The following is a 24,699-nucleotide window of genomic DNA, read 5'->3' as shown; positions in this document are numbered from 1 at the left end:
CACTGTTACTATTTCCATTATCCTAATTTTAGGATTTCACAGGTGAAAGATGTAAGGGTGTACAATACTGGCCTCCTTGGTTCATGACAGATATTGAGTTTTAGTAAACTCCACAAGGAAAACGCTCATTGAATTTTAACAGATATTTTATGCAAAAATTACTACAACCTTGCTGACACTGAGAAGAAACACTATAACTGCACTATAGTTAATGCTCCTTCTGGATCTAGACTCCCGAAGTGAAAACATAGATAACTGATAAGTTTGGATGTAGAAAAAAATTCAGCAGTAAGGGAACATCCGCAGTTTTATATGCTAGGGGAGGCTATTAATAGACTCTTGCCAGCTTCCGCCTGGGGAATGAAGAAGGAAACTAAATCTTGTATATCTATAGAAGTTTCATTTTTAAAATGGCTTTCTCTATCCCTCTGTGTGTGTGCCTGCATTTGTGTAACTCCAGTATTTATTCTTGTAAATAGTAAGTCAGGCTTTTGAGTGTTTTATAAAAGCAGTGGCAGTGAAGAATATATTTATTCACTCAACTCTGTTATGTCCCAGCCTTCACCAACTTTTGAGAAGAAATTAGTTTACATTTAATGTTGCTGTTTCTGACCCTCCAAATGCTCATGCAAGAAAGTCCAGTCTTTCCCCAGATTCTCTTCTTCAAATAGTTCCCAGCTAGCTAGAGTGCTAGTGGGGAACAAGTGCCTGAGAATCAGTTCTCGTCAGCCTTTTAGCCTACCAGGGACTCTGTGAGTTGTCCCTCATACTTTCCTTGAAGCCAGTGTTGGCAACCACTGGCCACCATGGTAGCCATACAGGAAATTTGTTACTTCTGTGGTCACTGATGAGGAACTTAGTACCCCTGAAATCCATGAAACAGGCAAGGATGGGGGATGGCGTGGAAGAACAGGAGTCTACGGTAAAGTTTCCTCATCTGTAATGGTTTGTGGTCAGCAAAATAGTCCTCAAAGATACCTAAATCCTAATCCCTGGAACCCATAAGTAAGTTACCTTACAGGGAATAGGGGTTTAGCAAATGTGATTAAGGTTAAGGACCTTGAGACAGGTAGATTATCCTGGAGCCAACCTGATCCTATGAGTTCTTCAAAGCAGAGAGCCTTTCTCAGCCAAGGTCCGAGTCAAAGGGAGATGTAACAAAGGAAGAAGGATCAAAGGGATACAACGTCTCTGGCTTTGAAGATAGAAGAAGAAGGCCATGAACCAAACTGCGCAGGCATTTTCTGAGGCTGGAAAAGGCAAGGAAACAGATTCTTCTCCAGAAGGGAATACAGCCGTGCCAACACCTTGATTTTCACTCAGTGAGACCTGTGTTTAATTTCTGACCAACAGAACTGTAGGATAATAAATGTGTGCTGTTCTAAGCCTCTAACTTTATGATAATTTGTTATGGCAGCAATGGAAAACAAATACAGGGTTACCCTGGTGTAGCAATTTTACTCTTTTCTTCTGTCCTTATCACGGACTAGTGCCTCCAATCAGGCTACTGCTTCCTGCTGACACGGGGCTCACTTGTTAGAGGTCAGACTAAGCACAGAGGGAGGGGGACATCTGTTCCCCATCACATAGGCTCAGACAGAGGTGGTCATCGGCCAACATGTGACAGCTCTTTCTAGTTACTCACCCCGTGGTACAAACTCATCAACAGGGTGGTTGACTGTTGGAAGTAGAAAATTCCTGATTTCAAAATCAACACTGCCTTTTAACCTTCACCTTTAATGCTGAAACCAATATTCAAGTCAAATTCTCTTATGCTCAGCTTCTTCATAGTGTCTATGCTACTGTTTCTGAATTCCTTCTGGTGACACCTTTACCAGTAGAATACTATGGGGGTTATACTGTGCCAGTTCTGGGCATAACCCTTAACTATCCCTGCTTATTAAACAGCAATACATAACCAGACTAGAACCATCTGCCCAAGCACCTCCCTCAGTCACTTCTAATCTAGTGTTTCAGTGTCATGTTCAATGTGCAGGCACACAATTATGGGATTTCTCCAAGAGGCAAGCAGTATGGCCAGGCTTCACCCAGAGAGTGACCCACCAGCAGCTAGGCACCACAGTCACCCAAACACGTATGGACATTTTTCCCACCTCTGGTTTTTAATCTAAGAGTATTAAGACGCTTGCATCTGCATTATTCTCTGTCTCTTTCTCTCTCTCCTTTCTCTGACACACACACACACACACACACACACACACACACAGAAGAGTAGGCACATCTGCTTCCACTGATCAAGTCCACTGGATAATTACTCTGCTTTCCATTTTGTATAGCCTTATGTACATAACATACATGAATGTGTACATAAATGGTTACTTACTCATCCCAACATACATCTAATTTTGATTTGCTATAACAGATGCAATAACACCATAGGCCAACTGGTAAAATGTGAATGGCGAAGAAAACTTATAATTTAAAAAATATTTTCTGGGATGAACACACACATACTACTATATATAAGATAGATAACCAACAAGGACCTACGGTATAGAACAGGGAACTCTACTCAATATTCTGTGATAACCTATATGAGAAAAGAATCTAAAAAGGAATGAATATATGTACATGTATAACTGAATCACTTTGCTATACACCTGAAACTAACACAACATTGTAAATCAACTATACTCCAATAAAATTTTTTAAAATTTTTTCTGAAAAAAAATACTGCAATAGTACAGTTCCATCTCTGCCATATCTCCTTACTTTTCATGACAACCATATGAAAGAAGCAATTGCTACTAGCTCCAATTTTTAGGAAGGAAACCGATGTCCACAGAAGTATATTAACTCACTGAAAGTCTCATACCAGTGATGTTGAAACAGGTTCTCAACCCTGGTTCTCATAATACGTTTCTTTTTTAAGGATGGATCCGCTTTATTTTATCTATTTATTTATTTTTTTGGCGGCACAGCATGCAGGACCCTAGTTCCCCAACCAGGGATGGAACCCGCGCCCCCTGCAGTGGAAGCCTGGAGTCTTAACCACCGGACTGCCAGGGAAGTCCCATTTTGTAGGAACCAAATGAACCTCGGAGGGCTAAGATTTTGCTCAAGGTCACACAGCCCATCCCCAAGGGGCAGATGGAGGGTTCAAACCCCTCCCACCTCTCCACAAGCCTTCCTAGAACTGTGAGAATTGACATTTTATAAGACAAATGAAAACCTGAACATTTATTAGACTTTTAACGACATGAAGGAATTGTTGACCATTTTTTTTTTTAGCTGTGAAAAGTTTTTGAATATGTATTAAAGGGCCCTTATCTTAGAGAGGTGAGTTCTGAAATATTTACAGAAGAAATAACCTGATGCCCAAGATCTGCACCTCAGGAGAGGGCAGGATGGGTTGTGGGTAGAGCTGTGTACTGGGTTACAAGAGCGTTCACTGTACCATTCTGTGGACTGTTGCATATGTTCGAAATTCTTCTTAATTCAAAAGCGTAAAAAGGCACTTGGCAAGGTCTGATTTCCCACCCCCTCTTTCAGTCCAATCCCACAATTCTTCCCCTGGGCCAACCCCGAAATTTGAGGATTCATGTCCGTCCGAGTCCCAGTCGTCAGCGAGGAAAATGCTTTAATGGGGGGGGGGGGCGGGGTGTCCAGCCGGCAGCGTCGCGCTCCTCAGTGGTTCAGCGATTTTCGACCCTTGTGCATGTGGCGAAGAATGACCTGGACGCCGTTTGGCGTGCTCAAGCGCAGGATCCAATGCTTGTTCTTGCGCTTGATGCTGCTCCGTCGATACTCGTTCCCGCGCGCCTTGCCCCGGGTCTGCTGCACGGCCGGGAGTCCCCCAGGAGTCGGGGAGCCCCAGCCAGGCGCGGGGCTGGAACCACCTGCCCTCCAACAGCGCCGCTGACCTACTGACTGGACGCAACAGGCGACCCACCGATCTGGTCGAGAAAGCCATGTCCGGCCGCCGGCACCCCGTCCGGGTGGCCTCATAATACATTCCTATAACCCTTTCTACCGCTTCATTCCTCGTGACCTGGTTCCACCCAAAGGTGGGATAGACAACTACTCAGAAAAGCATCTTGGTTAGGATCATGGCCCTTTCGTTAAAATAATAAATCTTAAACCTATATCAAAGCAAATGGAATTGCTCTGAATCAGGACATAGAACACCAGCATTAAAAATCCTTTCCGGCGACTACAACATTGAACTCCTGCTATCTCAACCTTATCAGATGCCAGGCCAATAGAAATTCTATTTGTGGAATAATCTTTATATAACTCTGTCCATTGTCTACCAGGGAAACTCAAATTTAAGCATCATTGTTTTAGCTCAACATTAAAGGACAATAGAAGAATCAGCTTCATGAAATTCATATTTAACCTTGTGTCAATTGCTGTGAAGAACAGGTTTCTTTATTAGATGGCAGAAGAGAAATTTCAGAATCTGGAAATGCTGTGCTTCTTCTGAATAGTACTTAGTGTTTCATCTTTTGGAGACTCTAAGTCTTGTAAACAACTATATTTCCCACCCCACTTTGGCCTTTAAGGAATTTTCAAATCAAATTTGCAGGCGTATTTCAGGATCATATGGTATGTTTGGCTGTGTCCCAATTTTAGTCTTTCATCACAGCAGTTCTAATTGTCTTCTTCATCTTTTTCCCTTCATCTTGCCTACATCATTTACTTATCTCAGTATTTTAATTGTATGCATTTTTATAATCTTCAAAAACTTTATGGAACTTGGTGGTTAAAGGAAATAAGATGAATCTCTGGTTTTGTAAAGTCAATTTAATAATCAAATCATGTAGCTTTTATATTTCTATCTTAACACTAAAATAAAGCTTGAATAATCCTAAAATTATGTAATTACTATTTTGGGGTTATCCTTTATGAATGTCCACTGATCCAGCTGAGATTTATAAGAGATTTAGGGAAAACTCTTCAAAATAAAGATTGCTGGAAAGAATTGCACTATCGGACATTATCTAGCTTGTGGTTAAAGAAGAATTGGTATAACCTTAGATTCAACAAGTGTGGGTAAATGATTGAGGTTTTATCTTGAACTGGGATTATAGATATAGTCTTTGGAATTGGTTAAATATGACCCAAATCCCAGATCCCCCGACTTATTGTCTGCATAAGTTATAATTTACTCTCTCCTTACATTTCAGTTGCTTTCTTTAATTACTGGATCACACATATCCATCCTGAGAAAAACAATGAATAAAATCAGTACATCTATTTAAGAAGAGCCAATATTTGGCAAGAAAATAGAAAAGACAGGTATAAAATGGGCTGAGACTTAATTCCTATACACAGAGAAGATGAAATTCTCTAAGTTTTCTTTGTAACCCAAACCCTGGGGACTTTGAGGACATTTCTGCCATATTATTTATTCATGTGTTTGTACATAATAGGTAGATGTAATCTGAGACTTTAAATGAGAAATTGGGATAAAATTGAAAATTTCTCCAAAATATTGCAGAGGGAGGAACACTCCCAAACTCATTCTACGAGGCCACCATCACCCTGATACCAAAACCAGACAAAGATGTCACAAAGAAAGAAAACTACAGGCCAATATCACTGATGAACATAGATGCAAAAATCCTCAACAAACTACTAGCAAACAGAATCCAACAGCACATTAAAAGGATCATACACCATGATCAAGTGGAGTTTATCCCAGGAATGCAAGGATTCTTCAATATACGCAAATCAATCAACGTGATACACCATATTAACAAATTGAAGGAGAAAAACCATATGATCATCTCAATAGATGCAGAGAAAGCTTTCGACAAAATTCAATACCCATTTATGATAAAAGCCCTGCAGAAAGTAGGCATAGAGGGAACTTTCCTCAACATAATAAAGGCCATATATGACAAACCCACAGCCAACTTTGTCCTCAATGGTGAAAAACTGAAACCATTTCCACTAAGATCAGGAACAAGACAAGATTGCCCACTCTCACCACTATTATTCAACATAGTTTTGGAAGTGTTAGCCACAGCAATCACAGAAGACAAAGAAATAAAAGGAATCCAAATCGGAAAAGAAGAAGTAAAGCTGTCACTGTTTGCAGATGACATGATACTATACATAGAGAATCCTAAAGATGCTACCAGAAAACTCCTAGAGCTAATCAATGAATTTGGTAAAGTAGCAGGATACAAAATTAATGCACAGAAATCTCTTGCATTTCTATACACTAATGACGAAAAATCTGAAAGTGAAATTAAGAAAACACTCCCGTTTACCATTGCAACAAAAAGAATAAAATATCTAGAAATAAACCTACCTAAGGAGACAAAAGACCTGTATGCAGAAAATTATAAGACACTGATGAAAGAAATTAAAGAAGATACAAATAGATGGAGAGATATACCATGTTCTTGGATTGGAAGAATCAACATTGTGAAAATGACTCTACTACCCAAAGCAATCTACAGATTCAATGCAATCCCTATCAAACTACCACTGGCATTTTTCACAGAACTAGAACAAAAAATTTCACAATTTGTATGGAAACACAAAAGACCCCGAATAGCCAAAGCAATCTTGAGAACGAAAAATGGAGCTGGGGGAATCAGGCTCCCTGACTTCAGACTGTTTTACAAAGCTACAGTAATCAAGACAGTTTGGTACTGGCACAAAAACAGAAATATAGATCAATGGAACAGGATAGAAAGCCCAGAGATAAACCCACGCACATATGGTCACCTTATCTTTGATAAAGGAGGCAAGCATATACAGTGGAGAAAAGACAGCCTCTTCAATAAGTGGTGCTGGGAAAATTGGACAGATACATGTAAAAGTATGAAATTAGAACACTCCCTGACACCATGCACAAAAATAAACTCAAAATGGATTGAAGACCTAAGTGTAAGGGCAGACACTATCAAACTCTTAGAGGAAAACATAGGCAGAACACTCTATGACATACATCACAGCAAGATTCTTTTTGACCCAGCTCCCAGAGAAATGGAAATCAGAACACAAATAAACAAATGGGACCTAATGAAACTTAAAAGCTTTTGCACAGCAAAGGAAACCATAAACAAGACCAAAAGACAACGCTCAGAATGGGAGAAAATATTTGCAAATGAAGCAACTGACAAAGGATTAATCTCCAAGATTTACAAGCAGCTCATGCAGCTCAATAACAAAAAAATGAACAACCCAATCCAAAAATGGGCAGAAGACCTAAATAGACATTTCTCCAAAGAAGATATACAGATTGCCAACAGACACATGAAAGAATGCTCAACATCATTAATCATTAGAGAAATGCAAATCAAAACTACAATGAGATATCATCTCACACCGGTCAGAATGGCCATCATCAAAAAATCTAGAAACAATAAATGCTGGAGAGGGTGTGGAGGAAAGGGAACACTCTTGCACTGTTGGTGGGAATGTAAATTGATACAGCCACTATGGAGAAGAGTATGGAGGTTCCTTAAAAAACTAAAAATAGAACTACCATACGACCCAGCAATCCCACTACTGGGCATATACCCTGAGAAAACCATAGTTCAAAAAGAGTCATGTACCAAAATGTTCATTGCAGCTCTATTTACAATAGCCAGGACATGGAAGCAACCTAAATGTCCATCGACAGATGAATGGATAAAGAAGATGTGGCACATATATACAATGGAATATTACTCAGTCATAAAAAGAAATGAAATGGAGGTATTTGTAATGAGGTGGATGGAGTTAGAGTCTGTCATACAGAGTGAAGTAAGTCAGAAAGAGAAAAACAAATACAGTATGCTAACACATATATATGGAATCTAAGGGGAAAAAAAAAAAAAAAGGCCATGAAGAACCTAGTGGCAAGAAGGGAATAAAGACACAGACCTACTAGAGAATGGACTTGAGGATATGGGGAGGGGGTTGGGTGAGATGTGACAGGGTGAGAGAGTGTCATGGACATATATACACTACCAAATGTAAAATAGATAGCTAGTGGGAAGCAGCCGCATAGCACAGGGAGATCAGCTTGGTGCTTTGTGACCACCTAGAGGGGTGGGATGGGGAGGGTGGGACGGAGGGAGATGCAAGAAGGAAGAGAATGGGAACATATTGTATATGTATAACTGATTCACTTTGTTATAAAGCAGAAGTTAACACACCATTGTAAGGCAATTATACTTCAATAAAGATGTTTAAAAAAAAAATTGAAAATTTCTTTGAAATTGTGTATGTCTTAAATTAAAAAATGGGCATTCTGTTAAATTGAGTAAACTGTATAGTTTGAAGCTGTATATATATTTTTATAAAGTTTTAAATCACCTTGTGTCTGAAAGTTTGTTTTAAGAATATCTTATGGCTATTAAAATGTTCATGTTTAAGTAAAAAATAAATTAAAAAAATTAAAATCTTAAGTTGCTTGGTTGATTAAATGAGATAATGCACACAAAACATTTAGTACAGTGCTGGCATAGAGTAAGTCAACAAATGGAAACTATTCTTGTTATTATTAGTATGATTGTTATCACAAAATAACAAATATTAGTCGTTGTTGTTATTACTATTACTATCTCAGAACATAAGAGTGGCCCACAGGGACACTTGAAATCAAGGATAAGACTTTGCTCAGAAGTAGCAATGGATCTACTCTGATGGTCACACAATTATTTGATAAAAACTCCAAAATATTCATGTCAATAAATTAAAGAAGGAGAAACTTTTGAGGGTAAGACTTATCAAACACCTACTGGAATCATGGTATAACTTTAAATCAACTCCTATAACATGTGTACATTTGGATGCATCCTTAGAAACCCATCAGGATCAATTAGCTTCAAAGTGAACCCCCATATAACTAAGTGATTTCACTTGTTGGATAGAGTTATTTAGTTGATCTATCTGGTTGCCAAAGCAATTGTGCCAAAAATGATTTTAGTTTTGGCACACATCAGACTTAAATATCCTTCCTAATTACTAGCCATCAACTAATTGAACTGCTTCTGGAGAATATTGGAGGAACATGGATAAAGAACATTGTGCTTGTTTTTCTGTTTATCAATCTATTTACCTAGCAGTTCATCTACTTATAGGTTATTTTTTCTTACTTAAATGAAAAAACAAGTGAGAAATTGAGTCAGATTTTCAGTTTAGGAATATATTTCCCCAAAGAAGTAAGAGTTCTAAAATATTGCAGATCAACTATGCCACATGTGAAAATATCTCAACACTTTATTCTTCTTATGGCAAATGTCATTTCCTGAAACCTTTTGCCTTGAATGCAACCAATGTTTATTAAGAGAAATGAATTTCAGCCAGTATGACACATCTATTTTTATACTTACGATTTTTATACTTAATTGATAGTTTCATTCACAGTAGGGCTGTTTCTTCCTGTTTTGTTCACTTCTGAATGGCCAGTGCCTAAACTGGGTCTGATATATGGTGGGCACTCTATTAATTGCATGAATGAATGAATGAATGAATAGATGTGTTAGCATTTCAACCTAGGAAAGCAATAAATAATACTTATAATCACAGTTTTGACTAATGATGCTTTCAGTAGTGTGTGATGAGGAACCCTTCTGTGGACAGTTAAATAAACAACAAAATTTTATGTAATGTTGTATTACTTATTTCTATATTTTCTGATACTCTGATAAAATACCATTGTCAGTGATATCAGTGTTTCCAGAACTGCAGGTATCATGCACTTGGCATATCTAGAAATAAGTTTTACTTAACAAATCTAAAATATTCCCTTTTAGGCCTTAAACTTAAACTTCTAATAAATCATCCTTATTATTTAGTTAGGTTTAATGTCACCATCAACCATATATTTTATTTTTAAATCCCTGTTTTCTTAGCCTTATAATAGTTTGGTACATTTCTAGGTTTTAAAAAATCTAGATGGATTTAAGTAATTCTAATGATTTGAATTCATTTTGCAAACATTTCCCAGCCTGTGACTTAAAGAAATGTTTAATATGGCATTTTAAAAGACATGCTATTAACTAAGCTGAAATATTCTCAACAAAACTTCATTACATACAAAAGCTCCAAAAGTGTTCTGAATAAAAATGACTTGCTAAGATTTAATAATATATTATCTTATATTTACATATTTTTTAATGGATTTACATGTAACTATCAAATAATTGTTCTGGTTATGCTTAGCGTTTAACATTTTACTTGTCTTTCAGATAATACAAAATAATTTCCAAGGTAATTCTCTGAATATTTGTCTTATCAGATTATATGCATGCATGGGTAACATTTGAAGAATATTAATAATACTTTGAAAGAGCAAAAAATAGATTCTTTTTTCATTCTAGGTATTGCTGATGACTTCTGTATAATTATTGAAAAGGATAATTTTTTTCAAATTTACCATGCAAGTTATTCAATGTTTTTTTTCCAGTCAAGATACTAAGTATACTACCATCAGCAACCCTAGAAAAGCACCATTGCTTTTACAGATGTTTCATATAAATTCTGCTTTAAAAAATGATGATGGTTGCTGATGTTGGTAAAGATCAGCCCAACTTGGTTCTTCAACAAGGCAAAATGAAGAGTAGTCCTGTTTTTCTGAAATGCTAACTAACACCCACAAAATAAGTGATGTTGGAATTCCAGGTATTCCAAGTGGTACCTTGAGAACACGTGCCAATATGGCAAGAAGAATAGAATCTGTAGAACTCTGTGCTAATCACCACCTGATATACCCTGTCCTACCATAAAGATAAGCATGAGAGAGGCATCTGTGTCCCCGTTTATGTCTGAATCTATGGGTTTCCAAATCACCAAATGCCATAAGGTAATTTGTTTTCTTTATTTATCACTGCAGACTTTTATGACTGCACACCACCTCTGCCTATGACAGATGTGCTGCAGCAGGAACTTGCAACCTGGTTTTTAAAAGACAAGTATCTGTTTGCACAGAGCTAGAGTCACTAGGAAACGAAACTCAAGAGGCTTTTATGAAAAAAAACACTACTTAATGTGACGAAATTTAATTTTTAAAGGTAAATGTAGCATTAAGCTTTTCTGTAAAGCCTCTGAGAAAACAATACTTGTCTCCCCCAAGTCAGGTATGTCACTAGCATTCCTGGCACATTGACTAATAACAGGGTGATTATACAACTTCTTTTGAAATAGAAAAAAGCAAATCCCAAGAGTTAAAAAGGCTTACTACATTTTAAAAATAAATACTAAAGTAAACTTTCTCAATATATCATTAAATATTCAAAATTATTTAACAAATAAATTTTCACTTTACAATTGATATAGATTTATTTCCAAGGTTTCCTCAGAGCCTTGCCGTTTGATGGTTCTAATAATTTAAGACTGACCTTTGTTTCTTGAAAGTTCTCATTTTGGCATCATGATATATGGGAACATCTCTTTCCCTATATATTTTCTTCATTATTTCTGAAGTTAAAATTTAGACACAAGCTTATATAATTCTGTGTATATTTTTAGGCTATTAATTAGACATAACATTGGTATAGAAGAGAAGTTCTGTTAAAGAAAAGAAATATTTCTTCTACAACACGCACTTCCTACTTTAGACCCCTTTATAGTAAATCCTTCCTCTGCTCCATGTGTTGAAGTTGTCACCTGCCTCGATGGCCTTGTCCCACATGTACACAAAGGCATTCCCTGGTGAAGTGTTCTGAGTCATTGGTGGCATGTGAATTTTCATTGGATTAATGACTCAAATGGGAATTTAATTCTTTTATAAGAAAATAATGTCTCCCACGCCAAATTTCTCTGCTAATGTCTGTAGTAACTTAATGATCTCCATCATGTTCATTATCACTGCCATTATAGATCACTAGTGGTATACCAGCAGCAAACCAATGGAAGACTGTAACATGACATCATAATTTCTGGCGTAAATCAATCAGATCACCAGAGGTTGGAAAGGAATGCAAAGAGTATTCTTGGAAGATGTTCAAAATCAAATCATGATCAGTAATGCTCTGATTTACAACATCTCCTGTCTGCTTGCTCTCTCATTTAAATGACTTATGTTTCCTTTTTAAAGTCAATGCTGGAAAGATTTCAAATACAGATAACATTCAACAGGAAGGAAGACGGAAACCCAAATGGGTACTTGACATCTTTAATGCCCGAGCATGTGAGTCAGTGTTCATCAGCTTAGTTAATCCAGCCATGCAAATTGGCTTTTGCCTAGGGTCTAAAACAAGTCAATCTGAGCCTAAAGAAAATTGGGCAGTGACTCTAAAAAACATCTTGCTTCATTCTCTGGAACGTGAAAGTCAATTCCAACTCAAGGACTTTGCACTCACTGTTCTCTTTGCCTGGAATGCTTTTCCCCAGATATTCTGCCTTATAATTCAAGTATCAACTCAAATGTTAGCACCTTCAAGAAATGTTACCACCACATTAACCTCCCCATGCATTTGCCTCTGTTTTATTTTCTCCATAACATTTCTTGCTAGCAGAAGTTATCTTAAGTATAGATTTACTTGATTACTTGTTTATTATCAGTCTCCTTCTCCCCACCAAAATGTAAATTCTATGAGAACAGGTACCTTTATCTATTTTGTTCATCAGTGTTTCCCCAGTGCTCTGAAGAGTGCTTCACAGAGAGGGGGCACTAAATAAGTGTATGTAGAATAAACAAATGAAAAGGAATTAGTATCTAAGGACAAAATATTCAGTTACTCCGAGCCTAGCACATAACTGACACTGAGTGAATGAAAGGGTGAAGTCATTATCCCTTTAGTTACTGTGGGATAAAAAGCATTACTTCAAAATGAAATATAATAATTAACAAAGGGATAAATTCCAGTCAAATTGGTAATATAGATAAAGCGTTTGAATTTTTACCATCCTGGAAGTTATTGTGATCATTTGTGATGCTGACCTCAGTACAATACCAATAAGATGGGTCTCCTGAATTCCAGGACTAGGTTCAAGAGTGTATTAACAGCTTCACACATGGATTGTCAGTTTTTCACAGAAGGTTTGTTTTTTTCCCATGCTTGGCTTTCTAAGGGGAGGCAGTACAACATGGTAGTTAGGTATATGGATACTAGAATCAGTGGTCAGGGGGTATCCCTGCTCACTAGAAAAATGACCTTTCATGAGTTATTTCATGACCTCCCCAAATTTCTTCTACTTCATCTGTAATCCTATAGTAATTACCTCACATCTTAGTCTGCTCAATGTGTTATAACAAAATAACACAGGCTGGGTGGCTTAAACAGGAAACAGTTACTTCTCATAGTCTTGAGGCTGGGAAATCCAAGATCAGGGCATCAGCATGTTCGTATTCATGGTGAGAGCTCTCTTTCTGGCTTACAGACAGTTATTTTCTGGTTGTGTCCTTACATGGCACAGAGAGAGAAAAAATGATTGGAAGCAAGCTCTCTGGCCTGTTCTTATAAGGGTAGTGATCCCTTAATGAGGGCCACACCCTCATGATCTCATGATCTCATCTAAACCTAGTTACTTCCCAGAGGCCCTACCTCTAATACCATCAAATTGGGGGTTAGAGCTTCAACATATGAATTTTGAAAGAACACAAACACTCAGTCTGTAACACTTCATGAATGTGATGTTGGCTACATGAAATAATGCATTTGAAGTGCTTAGGGCACTTTTAGTACATTATAAGCACACAAGTGTGTTAGCCTCTGTTATTAAAATACATAGAATAATATAAATTTTATATAGGATTCATAAATACATAGTTTCCGAAATAAAGATTGAATAGAGATTTTAGATTTTACACGTGGATTTTATTTCAGTTCGGGAAAAATATGCTGATTCCATCACTTCAGTCTTTGCTTAAAGTTCAGTTCATTTCACGTGCTGAAATACTGTCTTTTGGTTTACATTTTCCAGCCAAGGATGATGAGGATGTGGTCCATCTCCCACTTTAGGGTGAAAGCAAGGGTTGTGGAATGACAAATGATAAACAACAGCTCTGGCTGGAGTTGCTTGGTCTGACTACCTGTGAGCTTAATAGACCAAAAAGAGCTTCTAAAAATGGTACTTTTGAAACCAATTCACAAATGTTTCATTAATGATCACCAGCAAGGATCATACTCAGCAAAATGCCCTCAGGGACCCCTGGTAATTTTTCAGTGGATGCTCAGGAATTGACAAGAGGAAAGTAAAACAGAAATAGTCAAAATTAAGTGCAAGTACTAAGTGACAGTTCGAATCTAGGACTTGAGGGGGAAAACTCCACACATAAATATATGCCCCATGTTAAATGAAGTTCCATAAAGCAGCAATGGTATATTGTCTATTAGGGTAGAGTTTAAAAGCTAATTACATAGTCATCTAAGCTTAGTTACTGAACCGTAGAAACACCTAAATAAGCAATTTGTAGTTATCCAATGTGAAATAGTTATCCTATTAACACTTAATTCAAAGCATAGAAAAAATGTCTTTCATAAAACCAAAGATAAAATAGAAACAAATACTTTCTTTAATGACTAATGGAGCCCAATGCAGTTAAGCTAACAAATACAGCATGTTCTCTACTAACTGTTCTGTTTTCCTGTTCACCAGAAAATTATACATCAAATTACAGAGATCATTGTTAGGAATTTACATACCACCTGTTCTTATTTTCATTAACATTTTCTCTTAAACGTCTTTTAATATCTTCAATCTTTATATTAAAACATAAAAGTTTTTATCTTTCAGAAACTTGAAAATAATGTACTTAAGAATCTTAATTTTCCACCTCCAATTCTTTCTGATAGGTGTTATCTGAACTCAAGAACATTCCTAATGCAGCATTGTCATTTATAAAACAAGGATCCTGGGTGTTTTATTTGGCTGTCTTTGTTTGAAGGATTTTTGTTTCATGTATCATGGTCTCAATACAAAGTTCACTCCCCAATCATCACTTCTAGCTGTGTAAGCTTGGAGTAGGCAGAACTGCACCATGTAAATTAGTGGTCGTACAGTACCCAGTGCAAGGCCTTAACTTCAAATGCTTAACTGATAGCCCTTAAACACTTATCTTTTTTTCAAAGATTGGAAGAGATATTCCATAGCAAAACTGAGTAGCTCTGAATATAAAGAAAAGGAAAAATGCAAGCAGGATGAGAATAGAAGCAGATTATTTCAATTCATGTCCCAGCTCTGCCATTTACCAGCTACCACCAATGCTCCATGATCTTTAGCAATAAGCTGAAATTCTCCGAAACTCAGTGATTTGTTTTTATTGTATTTTATAAAAGCACTAAATTTATAATGGATTAGAAATTAAAAAAAAAAAAAAAAAAAGCTGGCCGTAGGTTATCATTTGAGAAACACAGTATTGCCTACTGTATCAAGTTTCTTTGAGCAACCTAGTTGTCTTCAGTCTACTCAGTAACCTACAGGGCTGAAAAAGCAGTGCCCACAATTACATTAAATATGAGAAAAAGATTTCTGCACAGTCCCTCTAGATTGCAGACCAGCCATAGATTCTCAGTTCTCTCAGGAAGTGAAGACTACAAGTCAGTGGGAGAAATTGTTGAGGAAACAGAATGCTTCTGTTCCTATCCCCTTCCCATTGGTTACTGGTATCTACTTCCTATCCATCTCATCCTGTATATTAGTCAGAAAACTGAGCAAAAGTCAGTAAAATTAAGCAGAAAAACAAATACACTCCCACTGTCACATAGATGTACAAAGAGTACACATTCTCATTATCTTTTGAGACTGCCTTTATCTTCCTCAAAAGCCCTCAAACCCTTGATAGTAGAAGAGGAAGACTGCATTTAATCTGTCCAATCTTTAAATACCAGCCTGATGCAATAATTTAAATAGTGTTTTTAGGTAAAATATGCAACTGCTCAAATTTTGCATTTCCTTCTCTCCTGGCAGAGGTTTGTGGCTTATGTGACCTCACAGAGAAAAAGGAAAGGAAATCTTGTATCTATGTGCTGTCCTCTGATTCATTTGGTTTCCATGGTGATGTTTTTGTTCCTTTGGTTACTATTCATCCTGCTGGGATAAAGCTAGCAGCCTATGTAAACTCCTGATCCACATTTTCTTGTCTTGGTGAGGACCTGAAAGCTTGGCCCATCTGCATTCCAGGCCTCAAGCTTTACTTTAACCCCCATGCAGTCTGATTGCCAGCAGTTCTGAGTAAATCAATACTTCTGATGCCTGTAACTCATTCTTGATACACTAGTGTGCTGAGCTCTGTATTACACAGCTCTGTATTAATGGAATACAGAAGATCTCCTTCATATATGAAAAGTCTTTCAAGTCTATTGTCAAATATTGTAAAATCCTGTTTTGAATGTTTTTTGACCTTATTGTAGCAATTTATTCCCACTCTCATGCCCACCTCATCCTTTCAGAGAAAGAGATGCCATAGTCTTGCTAAGGAAGATGACAAATAGTGGAAAGGCAAAAGAGAAAAACATACTGATATTTTATTTAAAAATATAAAAATAATGGAAAGGCCTATAAATAAATGCAATATATTTCACTCCTCTTTCCCTGTTCATTCACAAGTTCACTGAAGAAAGTGAAGGGGAGAGGAGACGGGATGAAGAGTCCCCAGGTGCTAAATCAAGAGACACAAACACCAACAATGGCGGGAGCTTGACAAGTGATTGTATTGGCCTGGCCAGGAGAGTAAGTCATTCAGAGCTCTCCAATATTGGATCGTAAAATCCATCCAAACTTCCCTGTATTCCTAAAATTGTTTTTTTAAACTATTTGTGAGAATCACTGATCTGTAAAGCAATTCAACAACAACTGCAGATCAAAGGGAAGTCCTCTGCTTTGGTTTTCTAGAAAGTTGGGTAGTGAACGTGATAAAAACCATCTTAATTGGCCTCACATGTATTCCTCGTTTCTCTTTGTCCCTTTCTGCCTGACCCTGGTATTCCTTCACATGCCGTTCCATTATTGGTTGTAGGGCTCATAACATGAGAAAAAATTATAAATACCATTCTCCTTATCTACTGTACACTGCATGTGGCCATACTTCTCATGAACGTATTGTGACTGTGACATTTTAGAGCACTGCTGAATTTTCCTTTATTATCTTTTATTTTCTCTATATTTTGTGTGTGTCTATTGTTCTCAGAAGGTCATATAAGCATGGGTTGTTTTTAGTACTTTTTTAAAGATCCTGTCAACTTACGTTTTAAGAAGAAAAACTGTGTTATGATATCTTTTTATTTTCTCAATGTACATTTAGGCTGATTTTGTTTGGTTGTTTCCCTTATACTGAGTTTGAGTCCTGGGAGTAAGGTAATAAACATTCAAAATGTGTTCCAACCTGCCTTAAGCCCATGGCACATAACTATTCTTGTATAAATGTCAGCGCAACATTTTCAGCCCCATGGCTATTACAATAAAGAGTGAATCAATGAGTATAGAGCTTTCTCAATTGGTGTATTAGTTTGCTAGGGCTGCAGTAGCAAAGAACTTTAGACTGGATAGCTTAAAACAAGAGAAATTTATTATCTCACAGGTCTGGAGGCTAGAAGCCCAAGATCAAGTTGTTGCCAGCGTTTGTTCCTTCTGAAAACTGTGAGAAAACTCTGTCCCCTTGCCTTTCTCTTAGCTTCTGATGATTTGCTAGCAATTTTTGGCATTTTTTGGCTTTTAGATCTCTGCCTTCATCTTCATATGGTGTTCTCCCTGTGTACATTTCTCTGTGACCAAATTGCCCCCTTATAATGAGGACACCAATCATATTGGATTAGGGCTCACCCTAATGACCTCATCTTAATTGATAACATCGGCGACAACTCTATTTCTAAATAACGTCACATTGTGAGGTTTGGGGGTTGGGACTTCAACACATGAATTGGGGTGAACACAATTCAATCCATAACACTGGATATCCCAAGGAGACACATATTTGGATTTTTTAGACCATCACCTCAAAGGTTATTTTCAGAAAGAGTTCTTTGTAAAAGATCCTCTTACATCTAACCATTTGTGGTGTCACAACACTTGATCCAATTCATGAAAGTGAAGGCTAAGTTTCATATTTAAAATAATCTCAAATTCCCTCCTCAAGTTACTCTGAGCGCAGAGGCTGAGTAGTTACACAGCCACCCTGTTTTTATATAAACCGTTTCTGAGCCAAATGCCTTCTTAAGAGATGTTCACTTCACGGTAGGTTGAACCGTCCTCGAAGGTCTTCTTGTGACCAGAGAAACCTGTTACCCTGGCCAGAAGGGAAGGTGATTCTCAGGAAAGTGAGCTTGTACACTAATGTGAGATCCAGGAGAGAAGTTCCCAGCACAAGCTCTGGGACAGAGTAGGCACTCAGTGCTTCCTGGATGATCAAGTTGATTGAATGATGGAGTGTGAAGGCCAAGCACACATGAAATGCAGTTCCACGAAGGAGAAATGAGACAGGCTGTTTCACAAAGAATAGAATAAATACATAGAGAAAGATCTGCTTGTGGTCTTTTGATTTCATCCTACCAGGATGAACTGCTTAGGAGCCGTTCTATTGGCATCTAATTAGATACTGCTTATTCCTATCTTTGCAGTTTACAAATGAAGAAACTAAGAGCCTGAGAGGTTTAAACAGATTGACTTGCTTACTATTAGCATTAAGGTCAGTACTAAAATCGAAGCTTCCCCAAGCCCAGTCAATTGCTTCATTTGATTTTTATTCACTCTTTCAGCTAGGTAGAGTTGCACAGTTATGGATACCATTTAGGGCTGTGTCATAACAAAGACTCTCTCTCCTTGACCAAATTTAATATTCTGAGCCATCTTTTAGACTCAACCTTTGGCTTCCCTGTTCATCTTTGTCTTGCCCATTCTTAGCAAGAATCCTGCTAAGTCGCTTAGCCAGACACCTCAGCCCTTGATATCTGATCACCCTTGATATTTGATCAAACTCTTGATCCTCTATCATCCCCCAGGCAATATCTAATCACCTTGGCCAGCCTTCAGCAAGAATCCTGTCAAGTTGTTTAGCCAGAATTCCACCTTTACCTCTGATGTCTTCCATTCACTCTGCTCCTTGGCTATAAATCTCCAGTTGTCTACACTGTATTGGGAATTCAGCCAAGTTTTATTCAGCCCAGTTGTGTGTATTTATGTGTATATGTACTCACATACTTTTTTTTCTTATAAATGACAATACCACCTACAATAAGCTTAATTAAAAAGCATCTAACTAAACTTAACTGGTCAAGTTTATGCCAGCAGCATACAAGATTCTATAACCTCTACCTTACAATGCAGTTAGGGCCTTTACTCATTGGTAAATTAGAGTTTAGAAATTTTTAAGGGTAGAACCTACATATTATTTACCATTGTTATCAAAGCCTGACACATATCAAGTCCTGAATGAAAATTGGTTGAAACGTTAATTCATAAACGATGGATGAATGAATGTATAAATGAATGATATCTCTGTTCTTGATTCCAATACCAACACCCCAACTGAACTATATTTATTGTAACTTTATATTCAATACCCAAATTACTTCAGAGGAAATATTATATATGTCACCACATCTAGTTGAAGAAGGTAAATTTTAGAGGACGATTAACACAAACACAACAGGTGAGTAGCCAGCCATGTATCCTAAGAAATCACCTCCTTGTTCATCTCTGCCTTCATGTAGCACAGGTTTCACTATATTCATATGGACTTGGTGCTGATGGTGTGAGCAAGGTTTTATATTCTTTCTTCTGTGGTAGCCGAAGTCCTCAAGGATAGTGACATGGTGTCCTTTTTCTATTGTCTCCATGGTGACAAGAACTCTGCATCTTGTGTCTGCTTGAGATATGTTGGTGACTGGATCTTATATCCAAGGTTTTCTCTGGTAAGCAACACCTTAGCCAATTAGCATGAATCCAGAATGGCATATTTAGCAGATTTCAGCAAGTATTTTATTGGATTCCTTGATTTCTGGGTCCTGTCAATAATCCTGTAATGGTGAAGTTTGGGGGCTTTGGCTTCACTCTCTTTAGAAAGGGCAAATCTGATATAATGACTACAATAGATCGTCATAGGTGTAGTAAACAATTGTTTGCATATGCTAATTTAAGGAGTGCTATCTTGTTTCCCCAATATCATGATTATTGGAAAATCCCTTCATTTGAATTTAAATATTCCAGCTAAAAGCCCTCTGGGAAGAATGCAAGTACATAATCAAAAAACGGGACACTGCACAGGAAAGATTCTGATTGAATGGAGCAAACAAGGATACCGCTCTATCAGGAAACATTGGCTGGGTCATCACAATGGGGTCAGGCATCCAAGGGCTGCCGTAAGACATGGTGCCTGAGCAAGGCAGCAGCATCCTCCAAAGATAGGAATGGTGTGAAGAAAAGAAGGTTTGAGGGAAAAGGCCTATTTTATACTTTTCCTCAAACTTAACCTGTAAACTTCCACAGTCGTCCACATACTAGCGAATGACAGAACACTCATTTTAACCTCTGAAACAACTTTGCAAAGGGTTTTCAAAAATTCCCTTGCATTACCCATGTGGGGAGCAATTGTTTCACAAAATATGATACCCCTAACCAAATTCGTGTTAGTTTCATACTCTTCTCTCAAAACAAATAAAGAGAACACAGGTATCCAGGTATCCGTCTGAGATCTGCAAAGTCATAATAAGAGAAAGAAGAAATGAGTTTATTATTGTTCCCATTAAGTTTGCTGTCCTATTTCTATTTGACCTACTCTGAGTTTTTACCCCAGTGTCCACAGATAAGGAGGGAGGCAAAACGAGTTCTGCCCTTGGATGTAACTGCAGCCACCATCTATAATGAATTCCTGTTACCGAGTCTAAGCTCATACTACTCCCTGCACTACAGGCCAATAATCGAGAGACAAGGTGTTGGGGCAAGGAATAGTGACTTTATTTGGAAAGCTGGCAAACTGAGATGATGGTGGACTTGTGCCCCAAAGAACCATCTTGCCTGAGTTAGAATTCAGGCTCCTTTAATACTAAAAGGGGAGGGAGTAAAGTCGAACACTTCCTGGTTCCCTTCAGCCTCCAGAGGGGATGTGTTAATTTCTTCCTTCCTGCAGTTATTCACAGGTGGGCCTGCTCAGGATGTTTCCTGTGAGCTAAACAAAGGTATTTTAGCTTAATGCTCATTACCTGGGAAACAGGGTTCCCAGAGATGGGCCATTATGTATAATTTAAACTTACAGGCAACATCCCTTTAGTGATTAACTTGTAATATCAGTAGAACACAAAATGTTCTTCCCTATTACAGCCCAACCATTTCCAAATGTCAGGCTTCAGTGAGGGTAGAGGAAATGTGGCCTGTGAATAAGAACAAGACTACGTTAAAATTACATTTTTCCCCTATTTTCATTGGCTCACTCACTTTGGACTTCTAACTAACAATGGAGAGCGCTATTTCATGTACACTGTCTCCTAGTCTTACTTTGACACCTGGCGCTGCACCAAGACCATGCTTCCTTCCCAGTCCTCTGATGTGCTGGCTGCTCACTCTTGTAATCCTTAGGGTCAGGAGGTGTGACCAATGTCTTCCTGAATCTTGATCAATGTCATTACTCCCTGACCCTCTAAAGCAATCATCTTGAAACACGTAGCATCTGGAAATACCATCCTTTCCCCTCCTTGTTTCTCTCATCTACAGACCTCTCACTGAATACACCTCATTCACAGCAGACCCCCGCATCTGAGATAGACTTCATATCTACTCCGAGTCCTCCCATAATCCTGGGAGAATTCAGCACTCAGGTGGTAACCATCCAACTCCCTGACCTCTCAATTCTTCAGTGGTCTCATATATCCAATGACATATAGCTGCTCACTCCCATGACCTCTCCCTGGTCATTTGCCTTACCTGTAACCACTGTAATTCCAAAATATCTTGCTTTGTGCTCATAAAACTTTCAATGCCAGCTTTAAAAAAATATTATATCTTTTATGATCCTCTAGTCTTCTATTTTCTCCCAATCCAGGAATCATGTACTGAATAATGCTTGAGCTAATGAATGAGTGAACAAACCTGTGAAATGAAGAGGAAAATGTCAATAACTCAATTATAATAACATTTCTTCTTCTATTGAATAGAAATACCTAAATCCTGTGGTGAGTCTGGTCCTGAGTTGCTGGGCTGCACTGCTGAATCCAGATAAAGTTAGGTTTCTTGCCTCCCAATGTCATTACTAAATACCTGGAATCCCAGAATGTGTTGGGGGTGGAGACAGAAAGCACAGAGAGAATCAGGAAGAGGTCCCTTACCACATTAACACTGTAGTAGAATTTTTATTTGAAACATGAAAATACTCCTTCAAACATGTCCTTTTATAGCTGAAGAGACAAAATATGTATGTGTGTATGTGTGTATGTATGTACAAAACTTCTCTTTTTCCTTACTTTTATTCTCCTTGTGGAATTAAAAATGCATAAATCCTTTCCCTTGACCAGCTGATTAAGGAGAACACCACTCCAGAAATGTTTTGTTTTTCTTCCTTCTGACTTTGTGGTTTTGTTTTTATATTTTAAAAATAAAACATCTTGTAATTTTCCTTTACAGAACCAGATAAGGAAAATGTTGGTTTTCTTATTTTCTGCGGTCATAATAAAATAATTTTAGTAATGACAATAAGAAAAGTACTATACTTATCCTATGGTCTTTATGAATGCATTTAATAGAATGCTTGTTTGGCAAGATATCTGTCAACTTCCTTGTAAGAACAGAAGAACTCTTTCCTTATTTTCTAGTGGTACTAAGAAAATAGAAATAATATTGAGAGCACATTTTCCACATGTTTCTGATAAAGCCTAATATTTTCTAGTGTGCTCATTCAGAAGAATCCAAACAAAACATCAAAAATAGGGAGAGCTAATATGTGGTCCACACGCACAGCAGACATCACCATTGTCATTGCCGTCCTTTCCACTGAGCATAGAAAAGGCTTATAATCCTCTTCATGACTGGAGTTTGCTATGAGATTACCTTTTACAAAGGTCCTTATTATTTTAATGTGCTTTTACAATACTTCTTTAATATTCTTACATGCTTGAAATCCTTCTTGAATTAAATGATACATGAGGTATTGAAATGTTTTTCAATTTCTCCAAGTTCCTAGAGACCTTAAATTTTCCTGTGTTTTAGATATGTCACATAACTCTCCTTTTTTGGCAAGCTTTCCTCTTGTTCTATTTCTAATATTAAAATATATACACAGATCTTAATTAAAACAGATTTGAAATTTAAGTCAGAGCTGTTTCATGCACACCAGCTGTTTATAAACACCCTAATAAATATGCCTGAAATGGGAATCTCAAGAGACAAAAGAGGAAGTTGCTTAATTATTTAGTAACCTCAACTCAAGTGCTCCAAAAACATCTGGTTAATAAGGAATTTTGACAAATGATAGCTTTGGCTTCATGTGTAAGGAAAAGCTTCCTGTTGTTTGATTCTGAAGTTTACAGTTCCAAGAGAGTAAGCTCAGAAATGAATTTCACCAAAAGTTAATATTCTGACATATCTTGTAACAGTATATCTAGTAATCAGAGTATTTAATCAGCTTCTTTCTGCCCATCTGATGGTCAACTTCATATCATAAGAAGACAGAAATTGCAAATATATGCTCCTATTCTGCTGAGATAGACCCACTAATGATGTCCATGCCCTAAACCCTGCAATCTGTTACTATGTTGCCTTACATGGGAAAGGAACTCTGCAGAAGTGCTTAAGGATCCTGAAATGGGGAGATTTTCCTGATTATCTGGGTGGTGGTCCCATGTAATCAATGTAATTACAAACAGATTTTATAAAGTAAGAGAGGGAAGTGGTAGCATCGGAGAGAGATTTGAAGATGCTATGTTTCTGTTTTTGAAGGTGGAGGAAGGAGTACCAGCTAAGAAATGCAGGTGGCCTTTAGAAGCTGGGACAGACAAAGGAATAGATTCTCCCCAAGAAGCTCCAGAAGAAACACACCCTGCCAAGACCTTGATTTTAGCCCACTGAAGCCCACTTCAGACTTCTGACCTCCGGAACTGTGAGGTAATAAATTGGTGTTGTTTTAAGCTGTTTCCTACAAGCAAAACAAGAATATTTTAGATTCAAAGCAACATGATATAAAAAATATCCACTGTCTGAATAGTAGCAGATCATCAGAAGAGGGCAATGTGAACAAAGTTTGTTTGTGAATGAATAGAGTATTCAGGTTTAGTAAATCAGAAACATTAAATTTCAATTCATGAAGTAAAAGACTAACTGGAGATACATCTCTAGATCAGAGACAAAAGTAAAAAGAGACAAAAATGATGAGAATAAATATGAAGAAAATGAGGCAAAGGCAATATGTCCCTTTTAAGGCAATAATAGAACTCATGAATAGAATCTAGAACAAAAAAATCATAGCAAAAATGGTTTCTGAACTGAAAATGACATGGTTCAAGAAATTTATGAGAAGCTTGATTATCTACCCATATTCAGAACACATTTAAAATTACCTTACAAATTTCCGAGTAAATTAAAAATGAATACAACTTATGTTGACTTTAAGTTTCTTCCCACAGGATTAGCTTCTGGAAAACAGTAAAATAAAATCTGCTACCCATAACATCTTTGTGTAGCCATATTAATTTTTGTGGGTGAAATGTATAGCAAGGTGTTTTAGATGTTTATAGAAATAAAAATAGATTTTTCTATCAAGTTATCCTTCCTAGATAGATGCCCTTCAATTATTGAATCAAAGTTTAGAATCTATGTTGAGTTGTAGATAAAAGAGACTGATGATAAATATTTAAGCCAAAAAAAGCC

At 37.3% G+C, this 24,699-nt stretch overlaps 1 pseudogene; it reads right to left on the bottom strand.

The window, feature by feature from the left end:
* Positions 1 to 3,648: 3,648 nt before the first annotated feature.
* LOC103001422 (39S ribosomal protein L34, mitochondrial-like) lies at positions 3,649 to 3,934 on the bottom strand (annotated as a pseudogene).
* Positions 3,935 to 24,699: the final 20,765 nt, after the last annotated feature.

Source organism: Balaenoptera acutorostrata, chromosome 17, assembly GCF_949987535.1.
Source record: "Balaenoptera acutorostrata chromosome 17, mBalAcu1.1, whole genome shotgun sequence".
Lineage (NCBI taxonomy): Eukaryota > Metazoa > Chordata > Mammalia > Artiodactyla > Balaenopteridae > Balaenoptera > Balaenoptera acutorostrata.
This window is presented reverse-complemented; position numbering and strand designations above follow the sequence as displayed.